Source organism: Gossypium arboreum, chromosome 4 (assembly GCF_025698485.1).
Source record: "Gossypium arboreum isolate Shixiya-1 chromosome 4, ASM2569848v2, whole genome shotgun sequence".
In the NCBI taxonomy this organism is placed as follows: domain Eukaryota; kingdom Viridiplantae; phylum Streptophyta; class Magnoliopsida; order Malvales; family Malvaceae; genus Gossypium; species Gossypium arboreum.
Genome location: NC_069073.1, coordinates 89461076 through 89482170, shown reverse-complemented (window position 1 = coordinate 89482170; position 21095 = coordinate 89461076). Strand labels below are relative to the sequence as shown.

The 21095-nt window shown below is 39.1% G+C and overlaps 1 long non-coding RNA gene and 1 other non-coding gene across 2 annotated transcripts in view; one reads left to right on the top strand and one right to left on the bottom strand.

The window, feature by feature from the left end:
• The window catches only part of LOC128291639 (uncharacterized), a 95595-nt gene that overhangs the window by 11846 nt on the left and 62654 nt on the right, over positions 1-21095 (bottom strand). The gene's annotated exons all lie outside the window — the stretch shown is intronic.
• Positions 18935-19041, top strand: LOC128291923 (small nucleolar RNA R71). The gene has a single exon (XR_008281907.1). It is a non-coding gene; the product is annotated as a small nucleolar RNA R71 (small nucleolar RNA).

Below are 21095 nucleotides of genomic sequence, written 5' to 3'. Positions count from 1 at the left end.
GACGATATGAATATTTTTGAAAAGTTTTAAATTTGAGAGGAAATTCATGTTTCAATTTTGAATATTTGTTTAAGTTTAAGTTCGGTAATGCTTCGTACCCGGTTCTGGCATTGAATACGGGTAAGGGGTGTTACATTGCATCTCATATTCAATTATGGAGGCTGAATTTATAGCCTTAGCTACTATTGGCAAGGAAATATAATGGTTAAGAGATGTCTTGCTAGATATAAAGTTGTCGCCACGATGTAGGTTCGCCATTTCCGTATATTGTGATAGTGAATCTGCCATGTACCGAGCATACAATAAGGTGTACAATGGAAAGTCTAGACATATAAGTTTGAAACATGAGTATGTGAGACAATTGATTAAGGACGGTGTGATAACTGTTACCTATATTAAGTCAATTGACAATTTAATGGATCCATTGACAAAAGGTTTTTCAATGGATTTGGTTTAGAGTACCACCACTAAAATGGGATTAGAATCATTCTAATCACATCATTGATAATGGAAACCCTACCTTGTTCTAGCCAAAAGTTAGTTTCAAGGTTCAAAGGGTAATAACAAGTTATCAAATGACAATGTACACCAAGAATCAGGATTTGGTGTTATATTTTAAGAGGATGATTTTTACTCTTAAAGGATGGACATTAATTGTCATGAAATCCACCTATATGGACATAAAGTGGTGCTGCTTCAATGAGATTTTTTTATGGTTTTCTCTCGTATATGTTCATGAAATGGGTGATCGCATGATTCGTAATAAGTAATAAATATTTATAATGAAGATCAAACCTAAACTAACTATTATCACGAAGAAAAGGCAAGTGCACCTATCGAAAAATAGTATAGTAATGGCAAGACCGGGATATCGTACCCAAGGGAACCAAAAGTACTAGTAATAACTATCTTTTTATTATTTAACCTAGAAATAAGGAGGAGTTTTTTATTAAACTAATTAACTAAACTAATTAACTAATTAAACTAATGCAAAGAGAAAATTTGGAAAAAGGCTTGAAGAAAAGTAATTGATAAAGACTACACCCAAAGAGGAATCCACCTAGATTTCACTTGTTATCTGACTCTGAACCAGACAATTTATTCACTTGACTTGATCCGTGAGACTTCCTAACCTATATTATTATCCCTTTCGAGACTAATAATGTCTAACCCTAAGTTGAATTAATTAAAAACTCTTTCTTAATTAAAAACCCTAGGGAAGCAGTACATCGATCTATAGACTCCCATATTGGGTTTCACCTTAATTCAGAAAAATCTCGTAACCCTATTTCTAGGCGTTCGATCAACTCCGCTTAATTATGCCAAATCTACTCTTAGACAGGGACTTTTGCTCCTCTACATAAGCACATCAAATCATGAATTAATACCCGGAATATTAACTTAAGCATTAAAAACACATAATTAAGAACAAATCAAGTATTTATCATACAGTTCAGATAATAATAACAAGATCTATTATACGTTTCAACCCCTTTAGGTATCTAAGGGGTTTAGTTCATAATAAAATAAGAGTACATCTCAAAAGTATGAAAATAACAAAACATAAAGAAAACCCTAAAACCCCAAGGAATTTGAGAGAGATATTCAGTCTTGGAGTAGCTCTTGCTTTTGGGATGGATCGTCTGGCTTTCTTCAAGTAATTTCTGGCGTGTGGTTCTGTACTCCAGAAAAGTTCTGGAGAGAGCGGCCTCCTTCTAAGTCATACTTAGGGTGTTTATATAGGCTTTGGATTGACTTTCTTCCTCCCTAAGTATCTTTTTCCGTGTAAAACACAACTCTTTGAAAAAGGGACATGCCCGTGTGCCACAACCGTGTGATGTGATTGCCAGGCCGTGTTCGATTGGTTAAATTGCACACGACCGTGTGGGTCAATGGCCAGGCCGTGTGAATCGTGAAAGCCTTGGTCGACACCCTCGAAAGACAAGGGCGTGTGAGCTACCCGTGTGGCAAGGCTTAGGCCGTGTCATCTTCTCAATTTGGTCTATTTTGTCCCTTTTTGGCTTGTTTTTGGCTCCTTTTGACTCTTGGTGCTCTCCTCAATACAAAACATGAAATAACCTGATTAAGAGCACCAAAATCCATAAATCTAGTAATAAACATCCATAAATATACTAGGTATTTGGGGTAAAAATATGTATAATTTTGCGTTTATCAAATACCCCCACACTTAAGCATTTGCTTGTCCTCAAGCAAAACTCTCATTTACTGCTAGAATTCATTCCTTTCAATCATATAATCATTACTGATAATGTTATAAGTTATTCCACAGAAAATCATACAGTGGGAATTCAACTATAGGGGCATTAAAAGCCTCAAACAATCAAAATCAAATATTTTGATAATAAAATCATAGGTAATTTCCTTCCTCTAAGTAATTAAATTTATTCCTAAATATACAAGAGATGACATCCTCACTAAAGATTCACTCAAGTTACTCAAAGTGTTTAAGGTTCAAGATTAAGCACTCGATTGTCTAACATGAGAAGTTATTACTATAGGCTTCCATGAAAATCAAATCTCCACCACTTGTAAATGATATGATATACAAATCAAAAGGTCTTTGAATGGTTGTAACGGGGTTTAGGTTACGGGTATGGATACAAGTTGAAGAGACAAAGGTTAGAATCGAGATAATTTCAATATATTACCCCACTATCAAAAACTTAATTACTGAATCACAAACAAATATCTAGAACTATATTACATGAGTTCATGACAACTTTAGCTTACTGAGAATTACAATAATAAACTGAGTTTTTTTTCTTTTTAAGAACAAATCAAGTCAATACAATATAGAAATCATACTTCCTGATTCAGTAACAAAAAATGGTGAACATAGTGAGGTAACAATATTCAAAATAATCCCGATAAAAAAGGGTAAATTAAGTAAGAGGATTTCAACAATAATGGGTTAATGGGTTAATGATGAGGTTAATTAATAAAAAAGGTTAGTAGGCTCAAGGGGGTTTACTAAGGGTTTAATTATGTGGGAAGGCTTTTTGTGGAGTAAGTGGGTTAAATCCTAAGTGTCTTTATCATCTCTGTATATGAAATCATATGTGTGATCTCGACATGTATAATCAAAGCAAGTTCTAGAATAACAGTTTAATGTTGACACACTCAAACCACAAAAGAAGTGAGTAAGAAAGAAAGCTATATTATTAAAAGGCTCAAAAATCTCACCAAAAATTTGGGTTTTTGATGTCATTCCTGGATACTTAAGATTTCAAGATAATACCTCAATTTAGGAAAATAATCTAAAAATTTTAGTTCTCAAAATATCAATTTATCATGCTCGATTCTCTAATGTCCTATAATCAAATAATCATGCATAATTCCCATGGTCTAATTCATGACATATCAACAATAATTATAGATCAATCAGAATTCATTCGATCAATATTATGAGAAAATCACTTAAGCACAAGATCAAATTCAGGGATTTGAGAATAATGCAAAAAGTTAGGCATCATGTTCATGTTCACCTCCCACACTTAAGATGTACATTGCCCTCAATGTACAAACATAGATTATTCAAAATAAAGAAAATCATAAGAGGGAAGGAGGTGAAACTCCCTGTTATATGGATGTGGAGCTTGATTCTAAGGCTGGAGTGTTTAGGGAAAGTGGTAGCTGCCACTGTTCTTAGCTAGATGAAGAAATTGGGTCATTGAACATGGCACTCGTGAGGTATTATTTCTCATTTGTTTCCTCATTCCGTAAAATATTCCTAGCAGCTTTGCTTGGAAGTCTGTAGAATCATGAAGAGCTTATTAAGAGTTGGTGTGGAAGAGAGTGTAGTGGGATTACTTGTTAGAGATAGCAGAAAAATAAAGAAAGTAAATTTACTAATATAGATATGTCTTTCAAAAGGAAATAATAAAATTTAAATGAAAATAAAAATAAAAATAAAAATAAAAAGATAAGAGGATTTAATGATCCTCGTCAGTGGGGCCCTCAGGTGGTGGCGCTGGAGTGGCGATGTGAAAGTACTGGCATAGATGCTGTATCATGGCCTGCATGTCGTCTATCTGTCGATCACGTCATCAATCTCGCTCGTGAATCATCTCGAACTGTGTAGCACAATACTGCTCGAAGTGAGCGAGTCGGTCGAAAAGGTGTGCCAATGAAGCAGCAGCATGAACTGGTCGCTCCCTAGGTGGCGTGGTAGAAGGCTCCTCATGATGTGGGTGGACATCATCAGAAATATCCTCTAGATCCTCCTTGTCAATGGCATGAGTGAGACGGTACTGAGGAGGATCGGTCCCACAGTGGCGCTCAATCATCCTTATGTGTAACATAGTTGTGATGCCCTGTGGGGACATCTGACCTAGCAGTGTAAGCGCTGATGACTAGGACACGATGTTGAGGAGGCCAAAGTGTCTAGCAAGGCACGTCACGTAGGGGCCGATAGAGATTACTCCCTTTTGATGCCGCTTGGTCTGATGGCGAATGGCAAAAGCGATAAAGTATGCCAAGTCAGTCACGTGTGCATTCGCCATGCACCATAAATAGTAGGCGTCGTGGGTGTTGACAACGTTGGTGCTCTCTCCCCATCCGATCAAAGTGTGTGCCAATATGGCATGGAGATAGCGTAGGGAAGAGGCACGAGCTGAGGCCTTCGAGCGGCTGGGGTCGTAGGTGGAAGAGAGTGGTGCCAAAGCTTTCCAGCACGAGGAGGGTGAAATGTGGATATTGCGTGGTAGTGCATTCATGTCCTCCTCCTCCATAAACTCATCGGTGTAAAGTCCTAGAGTGACTCCAAACTCTGCGACACTCATCGCGTGAACTAGACCACCTAATCGAAAGTGAATGGTGTCGGGGTCATCATTGTTCGTCGTCACCACCTGTAAATGAAAAGTAGAGCATAATTCTAAAGGTACCTCTAAATAAGTGGGTTCGGTGATATCGAAGAACCGTTCCCATGGGTCTGTGGTCAGGAGGGCATGGATGGCATCAGCTAGTTGGACTTGCTCTACGGTAGCCCAGTTGATGCAGTGACCTGTAGTGAGGGGTCGCGCACGTAGTATCTGAAATAGCTCCTCCTGCGAAGCTTGCAAAAACTCAAGGAATGGGTGCCAAACTTCGGCTGTAGCACGTACCGAGGAAGAACCCAGTCCCCTACGTCTCTTTGAGGATGGGACCGCAGCCTTCTTACCTCTCGATGATGACATAATGTACCTGAAAATGTATGAGTATTGATATAGTAGGTCCAAGATGTGTTAACATTTAACTATATCAAGCGAGAGGTGAAAAATTTATATGATTCTTCAAAAGCATTTACTGGAATCAAAGATGTATCATCAGTTAAGCAAGAATCCTAAAACTAGCATATGCTATTTAGTAGTTTAAACAATTCAAATATAGAAAATACTAAAGCAAATTCCTAAAGTATTCAGGTTGAGAAAGTGAACCAAAAACTGCTGTAGGGTGGCACACGAACGTGTTGGTGGCGAGCACGGGCGTGTGGCGTGGGTGTACAGCCGTGTGGAGGAAAAATGGAGGGGAAAGAGAGGGAAAAGTGAGGATTAATTCAGGGGGAGTGGATTTTAGGGTGGTTTGAGGGTTAGGAAGTGGGAATCTGGGTAATGGTGGCCAGAATAGGGATTAGAGAGTAGGGAAGGGGAGATTTCGGCTAGGGTTTTGAAAGGTAGAAGAAAATGAATAGTGAGTTGCTTATATAGGGGAGGTGCACACGGCCTAGGGCCACGCCCGTGTACTTTGAAAGTGAGCCCGTGTTTTTCAAATTTTACAATTTAGCCTTGCCCCTGGCACGCCCTTGTTTTTCCATTCCTACGCTGGTGTTCTCCTATCAAGTTCACCCACAGCCATGTTGCACGGCCATGGGGATTTATTGCATCTCGTGTTTTGGGGAAATCATGTCTTGCTTCCACACGGCCGTATTGCATGGCCATGTTTCTTCCCCTGCTTGGCCACGGTCTTAGGCACGCCCGTGTTCCTGGCCGTGTGTGCTGAAAAACTTTGCAATTCAAAGATAAATCTAATTATTTATAGTGTTAGAAAGAAAAAATAAAAAATAAAAAATAAAGAAATCAAAATTTGTTAGTGCTCGGGTTGCCTCCCGAGAAACGCTTATTTATAGTCTAAGCTCGACTTACCTTTCTAGTGAATGGTCAGGGTGGTTCGAGGAGTTTATACTCCTTGTGACATCCCTAATTTAACCCTAGTCGGGAAGTGGTTTCGGGACCGCTAAACTGAGTCACCGACATGTTCGAACGTAATATTTATTGTCTAGAATATGTGAAAATACATGTGTGAATTTTGAATTCTTTGATTTAGTTAATTTGATTGTGAATTGAAAGAAAAAGGACTCATGTGAAGGGATTTAAATATATGTGGCTATTTTAAGAGGTTAATAAAAGAATGAAGTAAAATAAATAGAGTTGCATGTCAAATACTCCATTTATTTTGGATAAGTGGCCGGCCATGACAAGTTATGGGCAAGGGGAAACATGTTTCAAACATGTCTAGTTAATGGATTATGTAAGGAGGAATAAAAAAAAAAAAGAAGCATGGGAAATAAACTAATGAAAAATTAAAGGAAGAAAACAAAGAAAAAAAATGTGTCCATCATTCTCATACATGACCGAAAAAAAAAAAGGGGAGAAGGAAAAGGCTTCATACTTTGGTTCTTCTTAGCCGTGTAGAAGAGGGAAAAAGAGGAAGAAATTCAGCCACTTGAGCTGGAAATTAAGGTAAGAATTCAAGTTAGCTCTTTAAATCTTAGCATGGTTTTAAGCTAGATTCTAAGCCCTTATTTAACCATGCCAAATCTTTGAAAATTATGGTGATATGAACGTTCGGCCATGGTAGATGTTAAAGAAGATGGTGGAAATGTTGTACACATTTGATTAGTAAGTTAGATGGATGAGATTTGAACTAGTTATCAAGTTCTTTAGGTAACCCATGTTGAAATCTTGGTTTTTGAATAAGTGAGGTTTTCGGCTAGGGTAACTAACAAGGGTGATGATTGTTGTTTCATGCTGAATCTAGATGAACAATAGTTTAAGAGGAGCACTCGGCCATGATATGAGATTGTGATGTTAGTGCCGAATATGAAGATGATGAACTTGAATAAGAAATATTCGGCTAGCATGATAAGTATGAATTATCAAGTAGTTGAGATAATTGATGAGTGAAGTGGCTAATGGGGACTCTTAATGAAATTATGCTAAGGCCGAATGTATCAAATGCTAAATGTGCTTATATGTGTGTATGTGTCGTTAGTAGCTAATGACATTCGGCATTGTTTAACTAAAATTAGAAATGAATGCTTGAAAGTTAAATATGGTCGCCCTAGTGACCAAATGCGTTAAAAGCTAATATATGGACAAATGATACGAATAAATTGACCTTTGAAATGTATATGGTTGCCGTGTGTATGTGTCGATTGAGAAGTAAATTTGTTTGATTTAGCTCAAGATCTTAAAGGAGAGGCATCCAACAAGGGAAATCGAAGGTCATCGAGTAGCCGACTTGGAACTATTTTACCTAACACAAGGTAAGTCATTAAGCATATATTTGGTGTTGATTTAAATGATCATAATATATATGCAATTGTGTTTAATGAATTGACGTGTAAATGAAAATGTATGTGTATGGAATGATGCCATTGTTGAATGTATAAAGGCAGCAAAATGCATAAGGTATTGGTCACGGCACTAAGTGTGCGGGTATAAATGGACACGGTGACAAGATTGGCACTAAGTGTGCGGGTTTAAAATTGTACAGCACTAAGTGTGCGAGTTTGATTCTATAGCACTAAGTGTGCGAGCTGAAAATATATAGTACTAAGTGTGCGGATTCACTATATGCTCTTGTATTACAATTGGCACTGAGTGTGCGACATTATCGAGTTAATCCGGACAGCGAATCGGGTAAGTACCTCGAGCTCATGACGAATAGAGAATACGTTCATGCTTGGGGTTGAATTTGGTAAGCCTTAAATCTATGTGATGATTGAAATTGTATGGTTGTGCTGGAAAATGAGTTAATGTGTAAAAATGTTTGATTATCTTGTTGTGTAGAATATGAAATGTGGATGTATGACTTGATGCGAGATTGGACCGAAAGGTCCGAGGTATTATGGTATAGATTCGATATGGACGAGTACCTAGCCTCATTTGTTGTACATGTAGTAGTAACTTTATCGATGGATTAATGAATGCTTATGACTTCTTGAGTTGTAAACTCACTCGGTGTTTTCTTGTCACCCATTTTAGGTCTCTCGGACTCGTATTGTTTTGCGTGATCGGGACCGTCGTTGGAGTCATCACACCGGCTGAAATCTTGTGGTATTGTTTTTGTTGTTGAAGAACATTTGGCATGTATAGGCTATTTTGTTTTGTTGAATCGTGGGTTGTAAACTTTAAGCCATGTAAAAATGGCCTATGCGGTCGTCGAGTGGGATGCTAGAACCTATAGCCACGAGTCTTAGAAACTTTAATTTTGATAGGGTGGCCATAATTTGTGTCATGTATGATGGATGATTAGTAAGGCCAAGGAAAGATTCATGGAATTGGCATAGTCTACTGCAGCAACTGTTGCGGACAGCAGCAGTGAGATGAGATTGAAAAATAACTAAAAATAGTAGGAGTAGAATTAAATAGTGAATAAATTATGAAATTAAACCTTGATGAATCTATTTTCATATGGACGAAACGAAACGACCATATGAGCAGTATACTGAGAGATATTAAAGTTCTCGTGAGACAGGGCCAGAACGGTTTCTGGGTCCCCTGTCGCGACTTTGATAATTTACTATAAATTATCCAGAAGGAATTAGAAGTCGTGCCTTATATGTGAAGATTCCCCTTTGAGTCTAGTTTCATTAGAAACAAATGGCATGAGCATTGAAGCTCTGTACGAGAAGATATCCAGGTCGTAATGCGCGAAGGTCAGTGTAGTCGACCCCTGTAACATGGGCGACTTTAACTAATAAACTGTACCAATTGGCCCGACCAAAAATTCTAATAATAAATCCATGGATAGATATATGAGTCTAAATTTAGGGAAAATTTACGGAATCAGTTTCCGAGTTTTGAAACTCGAGATATTATTTTTAAGGCGACAGTGACGCAATTAGCTAGCCTGCCTGGAACAGCAATCGAATATTATCAAGAGAGAAATAAGGGAAATAAGCCCGGTAATACTATGTTTTCAAATCCGGTGACGGTCACGGGGTTGGGGTGTTACAATTTTATTGGTATCAGAGCTATGGTTTAGTCGGTTCTAGGACTACCATAGAGCGTGTGAGTCTAGCTATACATGCCAAATTGTTAGTGCTTAATAATGTGATGACTTGACGGTTGAAATTTTTGTTTTGATTAGCGATGGAACCCGGATAGAGAGACCCTTGGCGGATGACGTTGAAAGTGTAGCGGCTGCTCTGCGCAAGGGACACCGCTGTTGAGCCTCGGTCATCCGTGAATAATCAAAATGAAGGCGAAACAAGCCTTCTTCACCATGATGAATGAGTGGGTCGCGCAATATGCCCGAACCAATCCGAGTGTCCAACCATTCCGAATTTAAATAATCCACCCCAAGAGCCCGTGATGCCATCGATTCGATCTGTGAGGATGAGTAAACCACCGTGGACTTGATTAGGAAGCGTGGGGCGAGGAGTTTAAGGCCATAGTTACCGAGCGATGCCGAAAGGGCCGAGTTCGCTTGATAACACCATTAGAGTGTTTGATGAACATCATGCACACCGATGAATGTCTTAAGTGTGCTATATCTTTGTTGCGAGACTCACCTACTATTGGTGGAGGACCTTGATTTCCATAGTCCCAAAGGAACAAGTTACTTGGGATTTCTTTCAAACGGAATTTTGGAAGAAATATATTAGTCAACGGTTCATCGATCGAAGCGTAAGGAGTTCTGGAACTCAAGCAAGGCCGTATGATCAGATCTCGAATCTGAACATGAGTTCGTAAGACTTAGTCGGTATGCTCGGAGTGTGTGGCTGATGAGGTTGCTATGTGCAAAAGATTTGAAGAAGGATTGAATGAGGAGTTAAAGTTACTAGTGGGAATTTTGGAGATAAAGGAGTTCGTGATACTAGTCGAACGAGCACGCAAGGCGTAAGAACTTGGGAAGGAGAAGAAGAAGGCTGAACTTGGAGCAAGAGATTACCGTAAAAGATCAACGAGTAAAGCTCCGTTCTCATTGTAAAGAGGTTCAGGAGGACACTAGTAAGTCGAGGGCGATCGGAATTTCCATTAAAGCCCGACCATTGACGGACTCGAGCTACATCGATAGCTAGTGTGGGCAATAATCGTCAAGAGAGACCCGAATGTCCCCAATGTGGAAGACGACACCTAGGTGAATGTTGGGGTAAGTCCGTTAACAAGCTCTGTTACGGATGTGGTTCAAGGACCACTTCATTAGGGATTGCATGAGCTAGATGAGAAGAATAAGATGCAAGGTGCGAGATCTAGTGGGGCGACGACTAGAGGTAGACCCCGAGGGTTTTAGGAGGTAGGGGTGGTAATCGGAGGAAGCCACCGACACTACTGTTCGATCCGAGACCCGAGCTCTGCTAGAGCATATGCCATCCGCGCACGAGAGGAGGCATCCTCCCCGACGTTATCACGGTACTTTTACTCTCTTTGATACTAGTGTGATTGCATTGATTGACCCGGCTCTACTCATTCATATGTATGTGAAACTTTAGCATCCAAGAAGACTCTACTGTTGAGTCTCTCGAGTTCGTAATTCGAGTGTCAAACCCTTTGGGTCAATACGTACTTCGTTGATAAAGTGTGCAAGAGATGCCCCTAATAATTCGAGAATCTTTTCCTACCGATCGATGCTTCTACCATTTGATGAATTCGATGTTATTCTTGGTATGGATTGGTGACCAGTACATGATGCGATGGTGGACTGCAAAGGAAAGCCATTGTTTTGAGGAGTGCAAATAATGAGGTAGTCCGAGTCGAGTCTCTTGATTTAAAAGGAGTGCCGGCGATAATATCTTCTATGACCGCTCGGAGATATGTGAAAAAGGGTGTGAAACATACCTTGCGTATGTGTTTGGAAGTAAAGAGACGGAAAGGAAACTCGAATCGGTACAAAGTGGTTTGTGAGTATTCGATGTTTTTCCGAGGAGTTACTGGGATTGCCACCGGTTCGAGAAGTGGAATTCGCATCGAAGTTGTACGGGTACTACGCCGATTTCAATAGCCCCGTATCGTATGGCATTAACTTAATTAAAGGAATTGAAGGTTCAATTGCAAGAATTGACGGATAGAGGTTTCGCTCGATCGAGTTTTTCTCCATGGGGCGACTTTTGTATTGTTTGTGAAGAAGAAGGACGGAACCATGAGGTTGTGCATCGACTATCGTCAACTCAATAAAGTGACGATAAAGAATAAATATCCATTGCCGCGAATTGACGATTTGTTTGATCAATTAAAGGAGCCTCGGTGTTTTCAAAGATAGATTTGAGGTCGGGTACTATCGGTTGAGGGTCCGAGAATCGGACATACCAAAACCGCTTTTAGAATGAGGTACGGTCACTCTGAATTCTTGGTGATGCCGTTTGGGCTCACTAATGCCCTGCGGTGTTTATGGATTTAATGAATAGAATTTTCAGGCCATACTTGGATCGGTTCGTAGTTGTATTTATCGATGACATTTTGGTCTATTCGAGAGATGAAACCGAACATCTTGAACACCGAGGCTAGTGTTGCAAATCTTACGAGATAAGCAGTTATACGCAAAGTTCATAAATGTGAATTTTGGTTGAAAGAGGTTAGCTTTTGGGGCACGTGGTGTCCGTGATCGGTGTCGGTGGACCCGAACAAAATTTCGCCATAGTCGATTGAAACCACCAAGGGCGTTACGAAGTTAGGAGCTTTTGGGGCTTGCGGTTATTACCGACGATTTGTAAAGGGTTCTCGACGATAGCCACGCCAATGACGGCTACTCCAAAAGGATGTTGAGTTGAATGGACGGAGAAATGTCGAAAAGTTTCGATCAACTGAAAGCTTATTTGATGAAGCCCCAATTCTAGTGCAACCCGAATCGGGCAAAGAGTTTGTCATTTATAGTGACGCATCCCTACTTGAGTTGGGTTGCGTATTGATGCAAGAAAGGCGAGTTATGGCCTATCGCGCCGAGACAATTAAAGCCACATGAGAAAAATTATCCAACCCATGACCTCGAATTGGTCGCCATCGTATTCGCCTTAAAGATATGGCGACATTACTTATTTGGTGAGAAGTGCCATGTGTATTCGGATCACAAAAGTCTCAAATATTTGATGACTCAAAGAGACTTAAATCTGCGACAAAGACGATGGCTCGAGTTGTTAAAAGATTATGAACTCGTCATTGATTATCACCGGGAAAGGCCAATGTGGTTGCGGATGCCTTAAGTCGAAATCCTTGTTTTGCTTCTGACGATGAATGTACACTTGTCTATTCTACCCGACAATGTGTTAGTAGCTGAATTGAAAGCCAAACCATTATTGATACGTCAAATTCGTGAAGCTCGAGAAAGTCGACGATGAGTTGGTTGCAAAGCGGGATGAGTGTGTTCGAACAAGGACTCGAATTTCAAATCGATGATGACGATTGTTTGAGGTTCGAAGCGTCTGTGTGTTCCAAAGAATTGAACTTATTTCGATAATTCTAAATGAAGGCCATTGTAGTCGAATGTCAATCCACCCGGGTAGTACTAAAATGTACAATGACACAAACGCCAATTTTGGTGGCCGGTATGAAACGAGACATTTCGAATTTGTTTCAAGGTGTCGATATGTCAACAAGTGAAAGCGGAACATCAAGTGCCATCGGGATTACTTGACCGATCATGATACCCGAATGGAAATGGGATCGAGTAACAATGGACTTTGTGTCCGGGTTACCATTGACTCAGTATAAGAAAGACTCGGTTTGGGTCATTGTTGATAGATGACCAAGTCTCGCTCATTTTATCCTGTCATACGGATTTTTCGCTCGATAAGTTGGCGAATTATCGTCTCCCAAATTGTTCGATTGCATGGGGTACCTATTTCTATCGTGTCGGATAGAGACCCAAGATTTACGTCGCGGTTTTGGAAGAAATTGCAAGAGGCTTTGGGTACCAAGCGCATTTCAAGACCGCCTTTCACCCCAAACCGATGGTCAATCCGAGCGGGTAATTCAAATACTCGAGGATATGTTGAGATGTTGCATCCTTGAGTTTAGCGGTTCATGGGAGCAGTATTTGCCTTTGATTGAATTAACACAACAATAGCTTTCAATCAAGTATTAAAATGGCGCCTTACGAGGCTTTATACGGTCGTAAATGCCGTACCCCATTATTTTGGTGAACTTAGTGAAGGTAAATTCTTGAGTTGATTTGATTAAGGATGCCGAGCAAAAGTTCGAGTAATTCGTGAAAGTTTGAAGGTGCATCGGATCGCCAAAAGTCGTATCTTGGATTTGAAAAGGAAAGACATTGAATATCGGGTTGGAGACAAGGTATTTCTCAAAGTCTCACCACGGAAGAAGGTGCTTAGATTTGGCCGTAAGGGCAAATTGAGTCCGAGGTTCATCGGTCCATCTGAAGTATCTGAACGAGTTGGGCGATGGCGTATCGATTAATTTTACCCCGAGCTCGAAAAGATTCACAGCGTTTTCCATGTTTCGATGATTCGACGATATAGGTCGACCGACACACGTAATTACTCCATCCGAGGTTGAGGTTCACCTAATTTGAGCTATGAAGAAGAGCGGTTCACATTCGATGCGTGAAGTAAAAGAGCTACTGAAACAAGAAAATTCCATTAGTGAAGGTGTTGTGGCATAAACACGGGATGGAAGAAGCCACTTGGGAACTTGAGGACTCTATGAAAGAGCGATACCGAGCCTATTTACCGGTAAGATTTTGGGGATGAAAATTTCTTAAGTGGGGAGAGTTGTGACATCCCTAATTTAACCCTAGTCGGAAGTGGTTTGGGACCGCTAAACCGAGTCACCGACATGTTCGAACGTAATATTTATTGTCTAGAATATGTGAAAATACATGTGTGAATTTTGAATTCTTTGATTTAGTTAATTTGATTGTGAATTGAAAGAAAAGGACTCATGTGAAGGATTTAAATATATGTGGCTATTTTAAGAGGTTAATAAAGAATGAAGTAAAATAAATAGAGTTGCATGTCAAATACTCCATTTATTTTGGATAAGTGGCCTACCATGACAAGTTATGGGCAAGGGAAACATGTTTCAAACATGTCTAGTTAATGGATTATGTAAGGAGGAATAAAAAAAAAAAGAAGCATGGGAAATAAACTAATGAAAAATTAAAGGAAGAAAACAAAAAAAAAAATGTGTCCATCATTCTCATACATGACCGAAAAAAAAAAAGGGAGAAGGAAAAGGCTTCATACTTTGGTTCTTCTTAGCCGTGTAGAAGAGGGAAAAGAGGAAGAAATTCAGCCACTTGAGCTGGAAATTAAGGTAAGAATTCAAGTTAGCTCTTTAAATCTTAGCATGGTTTTAAGCTAGATTCTAAGCCCTTATTTAACCATGCGAAATCTTTGAAAATTATGGTGATATGAACGTTCGCCATGGTAGATGTTAAAGAAGATGGTGGAAATGTTGTACACATTTGATTAGTAAGTTAGATGGATGAGATTTGAACTAGTTATCAAGTTCTTTAGGTAACCCATGTTGAAATCTTGGTTTTTGAATAAGTGAGGTTTTCGCTAGGGTAACTAACAAGGGTGATGATTGTTGTTTCATCTGAATCTAGATGAACAATAGTTTAAGAGGAGCACTTTCGGCCATGATATGAGATTGTGATGTTAGTGCGAATATGAAGATGATGAACTTGAATAAGAAATATTGGCTAGCATGATAAGTATGAATTATCAAGTAGTTGAGATAATTGATGAGTGAAGTGGCTAATGGGGACTCTTAATGAAATTATGCTAAGGCGAATGTATCAAATGCTAAATGTGCTTATATGTGTGTGTGCGTCGTTAGTAGCTAATGGCATTCGGCATTGTTTAACTAAAATTAGAAATGAATGCTTGAAAGTTAAATATGGTCGCCCTAGTGACCAAATCGTTAAAAGCTAATATATGGACAAATGATACGAATAAATTGACCTTTGAAATGTATATGGTTGCCGTGTGTATGTGTCGATTGAGAAGTAAATTTGTTTGATTTAGCTCAAGATCTTAAAGGAGAGGCGTCCAACAAGGGAAATCGAAGGTCATCGAGTAGCCGACTTGGAACTATTTTACCTAACACAAGGTAAGTCATTAAGCATATATTTGGTGTTGATTTAAATGATCATAATATATATGCAATTGTGTTTAATGAATTGATGTGTAAATGAAAATGTATGTGTATGGAATGATGCCATTGTTGAATGTATAAAGGCAGCAAAATGCATAAGGTATTGGTCACGGCACTAAGTGTGCGGGTATAAATGGACACGGTGACAAGATTGGCACTAAGTGTGCGGGTTTAAAATTGTACAGCACTAAGTGTGCGAGTTTGATTCTATAGCACTAAGTGTGCGAGCTGAAAATATATAGCACTAAGTGTGCGGATTCACTATATGCTCTTGTATTACAATTGGCACTGAGTGTGCGACATTATCGAGTTAATCCCGGACAGCGAATCGGGTAAGTACCTCGAGCTCATGACGAATAGAGAATACGTTCATGCTTGGGGTTGAATTTGGTAAGCCTTAAATCTATGTGATGATTGAAATTGTATGGTTGTGCTGGAAAATGAGTTAATGTGTAAAATGTTTCGATTATCTTGTTGTGTAGAATATGAAATGTGGATGTATGACTTGGTGCGAGATTGGACCGAAAGGTCCGAGGTATTATGGTATAGATTCGATATGGACGAGTACCTAGCCTCATTTGTTGTACATGTAGTAGTAACTTTATCAGTGGATTAATGAATGCTTATGACTTACTGAGTTGTAAACTCACTCGGTGTTTTTCTTGTCACCCATTTTAGGTCTCTCGGACTCGTATTGTTTTGCGTGATCGGGACCGTCGTTGGAGTCATCACACCGGCTGAAATCTTGTGGTATTGTTTTTGTTGTTGAAGAACATTTGGCATGTATAGGCTATTTTGTTTTGTTGAATCGTGGGTTGTAAACTTTAAGCCATGTGAAAATGGCCTATGCGGTCGTCGAGTGGGATGCTAGAACCTATAGCCACGAGTCTTAGAAACTTTAATTTTGATAGGGTGGCCATAATTTGTGTCATGTATGATGGATGATTAGTAAGGCCAAGGAAAGATTCATGGAATTGGCATAGTCTACTGCAGCAACTGTTGCGGACAGCAGCAGTGAGATGAGATTGAAAAATCACTAAAAATAGTAGGAGTAGAATTAAATAGTGAATAAATTATGAAATTAAACCTTGATGAATCTATTTTCATATGGATGAAACGAAACGACCATATGAGCAGTATACTGAGAGATATTAAAGTTCTCGTGAGACAGGGCCAGAACGGTTTCTGGGTCCCCTGTCGCGACTTTGATAATTTACTATAAATTATTCAGAAGGAATTAGAAGTCGTGCCTTATATGTGCAGATTCCCCTTTGAGTCTAGTTTCATTAGAAACAAACGGCATGAGCATTGAAGCTCTGTACGAGAAGATATCCAGGTCGTAATGCGCGAAGGTCAGTGTAGTCGACCCCTGTAACATGGGCGACTTTAACTAATAAACTGTACCAATTGGCCCGACCAAAAATTCTAATAATAAATCCATGGATAGATATATGAGTCTAAATTCAGGAAAAATTTACGGAATCAGTTTCCGAGTTTTGAAACTCGAGATATGATTTTTAAGGCGACAGTGACGCAATTAGCTAGCCTGCCTGGAACAGCAATCGAATATTATCAAGAGAGAAATAAGGGAAATAAGCCCGGTAATACTATGTTTTCAAATCCGGTGACGGTCACGGGGTTGGGGTGTTACACTCCTCGTTCCTGCTATCAATCTCATCAAAATAGGGTTTTAATCAGGTGTTGTTTACCTTAAAAGTGCCGAACTTGGGGTGACTCACCTCCACCGTACGAAATGGGAAAATACTAAGTACCATAAGAGGATTTCCTCATTCAGTGTGGTAGTGACAATGTGAGGATCTGCGGCATCTAGTAAGACTTTATCACCAACCTTAAGTTTATTAGGAGAGGTATTGGGCTTGTTTTGGTGTATATTTGGTTTATCATGTGTTCTTGGTTTGTGTTCTCGCCATTCGTCTAGCTCCTCTATCTGTAGCCTTCGTTCTTCATGAATGTGTCCTTTATCATTTTTGGAACATGGCTCGTGAACTTCTTTGAAGCTTAATTTCTGCAAAGTCATATTGTCAGTTTTAGTAGATTGGTGTGGACTATTACCTTCAATGTTCGATGTGATGCCAGAATTACGAATTTGAAAGGTGATCATTCCGTCTCCTACATGAAGTGTAAGCTCACCTGTGCCAACATCAATAATTGTTTTAGCAGTTGCTAAAAAGGGCCTCCCTAAAACCAAAGGGGTGTTATTATCCTCTTCTATGTCTAGAACAACAAAATCAACGAGAAATATGAACTTATCTACTTTCAAGAGTACATCTTCAATAATACCCTTAGGGAATCTTATAGTTTTATCTGCCAATTGAATGCTCATCCTAGTTTGTTTAGGTTTCCCAAGACCTAGTTGCTTAAACATTTTGTAAGGCATGACGTTAATACTAGCCCCTAAATCAGCTAATGCATGATGTATATCTAAACTACCAATTAAGCAAAGAATTGTAAAACTCCCTGGATCTTTCAATTTGTGGGGTAGCTTATTCTGTAGAATAGCTGAGCAGACTGCATTTAGCTCCACATGCGACACTTTGTCCAACTTCCACTTATTTATTAAAATCTCTTTTAAAAATTTCATTACATTTGGCATCTGTGACAAAGCTTCAATAAACGGTAAGTTAATATGTAATTTTTTCAAAAGTTTAAGGAATTTATCGAATTGTTCGTCTGAGCAGTCTTTCCTTGTCGTGTTAGGGTATGGCACACGAGGTTTATATTCGACAGTCACTGGTTTGATTTTATTTTGACCTACCTCATCTCTCCATTTGCCTACCACAGTTTCTTGCCTCGGTTCTGGTTCAGGCTCAACGACTCCTTCGTCATCTTAAGCATTAATTGCGTTGATTTGTTCCCTTGGGTTAGGTTCGATATTACTTGGCAAACAACCTTGTGGTCATTCGGAGATCAGTTTGGAAAGTTGGCCTATCTGAGTTTCGAGTCCTTGGATCGATGCTTGTTGATTTCTAAGTGCTGTCTCAGTATTTTGGAAACGGGTTTCTGACACTGATATGAACTTTGAGAGCCTCTCTTCAAGATTTGGCTTCTTCTCTTGTTGATAAGGTGGCTGTTGAAAACCCTGAGGATTTTGTGGCTTTTGATTCCCTTGACCATCCCAGGAGAAATTTGGGTGGTTCCTCCAACCTGCATTATAAGTATTACTGTATGGGTTATTTTGAGATCTAAAGTTATTGTTACCCATATAGTTGACTTGTTCCTCTTCGGTTGTAGGCTTGAAGGGTTGATATTCTGTATGCACACCTCCTCCGCTTGAGTCACGCCTCATTACTGGATGTACCTATGTAGAACCAAGTAAACCATCAAGTTTTTTATTGAGAAGTTCTACCTAATTTGACAGCATAGTAACTGAGTTGACGTTATAAACGCCGGTTGTTCTCGTTGGCTTTTTCCTCATAATTTTCCACTGATAGTTATTCAGTGACATCTCCTCTATAAACTCATAGGCATCTTCTAGTGTTTTATTGTTGATGGTTCCGCCAGTAGCCGCGTCAACCATTTGCTGAGTCGAGGGATTCAGACCATTGTGGAATGTTTGTAGTTGAAGCCAAAGCGGTAACCCATGGTGAGGGCACCTTCTCAGTAAGTTCTTGTATCTCTCCCATGCATTTTAAAGTGTTTCTAAATCCATCTGCACAAAAGAAGAGATATCATTGCGTAATTTAGCCGTTTTAGCCGGCGGAAAGTATTTTAGTAAAAATTTTTCGGTCATTTGCTCCCAAGTAGTAATTGACCCTCGTGGTAACGAGTTCAACCACTATTTAGCTTTCTTCCATAATGAAAAAGGAAATAATCGAAGACGAATGGCATCATCAGAAACGCCATTGATTTTAAATGTATCACAAAATTCCAGAAAATTTGCTAAGTGAGCGTTGGGATCTTCATCCTGCAAACCATCAAACTGAACAAACTGCTGTATCATCTGAATAGTGTTAGGTTTTATTCAAAAGTATTTGAAGCTACAACAAGTCTAAGTATGCTAGATTCAATTCCTATTAGAGAAGGTTTTGCATAATCATACATAGTACGTGGAGCAAGATCTTGATTAGCCGCAATTGCAGGAGGTAGCTGATTGCCTTGGTTTTTAACCATCTCGTCAGTTAGGAGTTGAGTATCGTCTTCTTGCTCGTTCTCCGTGTATATTTCTATGAACTGTACAATAGATTTCTTCATCAAAAAGTAATGGTCCCGACGGGTTTCTTTTAGTTATAAACTATAAAAACGTGCCAAGAGAAAGAAAAAGTAAATTAATAAATCATAATAATAGAATTAAATAAAATTAAATTGCAGGAAAAATAAAAGGCTAAAGTAATAAAAATTTAACGTTCCTAATATTTTAGTTCCCCGGCAACGTCGCCAAAAATTTGATCGCGTGATTCGTAACAAGTAATAAATATTTATAATGACGATCAAACCTAAACTAACTATTATCACGACGAAAAGACAAGCGCACCTATCGAACAATAGTATAGCGGGATATCATACCCAAGGGAACCAAAAGTACTAGTAATAACTATCTTTTTATTATTTAACCTAGAAATAAGGAGGAGTTTTTTATTAAACTAATTAACTAATTAAACTAAGGTAAAGAGAAAATTTGGAAAAAGGCTTGAAGAAAAGTAATTGATAAAGACGACACCCAAGGAGGAATCCACCTAGATTTCACTTGTTACCTGACTCTGAACTAGATGATTTATTCACTTGACTTGATCTGTGAGACTCCCTAACCTATATTTTATCTCTGTCGAGACTAATAACGTCTAACTCTCAGTTGAATTAATTGAAATCTCTTTCTTAATTAAAACCCCTAGGGAAGCAGTAAATCGATCTACGAACTCCCATATTAGGTTTCACCCTAATCCGGTAAAATCTCGCAACCCTATTTCTAGGCATTCGATCAACTCTGCTTAATTATGCCAAATCTACTCTTAGTCAGGGAATTTTGCTCCTCTGCATAAGCACATCAAATCATGAATTAATAACCGGAATATTAACTCAAGCATTAAAAACACATAATTAAGAACAAATCAAGTATTTATCATACAGTTCAGATAATAACAACAAGATCCATCATAGGTTTCAACCCCTTTAGGTATCTAAGGGGTTTAGTTCATAATAGAATAAGAGTACATCTCAAAAGTATGAAAATAACAAAACATAAAGAAAACTCTAAAACCCCTGAAGGAATTCTGAGAGAGATATTCAGTCTTGGAGTAGCTCCTGCTTTTGGGATGGATCATTTGGCTTTCTTCAAGTAATTCTCGGCGTGCGGTTCTGTACTCCAAAAAAGTTTTGGAGAGAACGGCCCCCTTCTAAGTCATACTTAGGGTGTTTATATAGGCTTTGGATTGGCTTTCTTCCTCCCTAAGTATCCTTTTCTGTGTAAAATACAACTCTTTGAAAAAGGGACACGCCCGTGTGCCACGGCCGTGTGACGTGATTGCCAAGCCATGTTCGATCCGTTAAATTGCACACGACCATGTGGGTCAATAGCCAGGCTATGTGAATCGTGAAAGCCTTGGTCGACACCCTCGAAAGACACGGGCATGTGAGCTGCCCGTGTGGCAAGGCTTAGGCCGTGTCATCTTCTCGATTTGGTCCGTTTTGTCCCTTTTTGGCTCATTTGGACTCTTGGTGCTCTCCTGAGTACAAAACATGAAATAACTGGATTAAAAGCACCAAAATCCATAAATCTAGTAATAAACATCCATAAATATT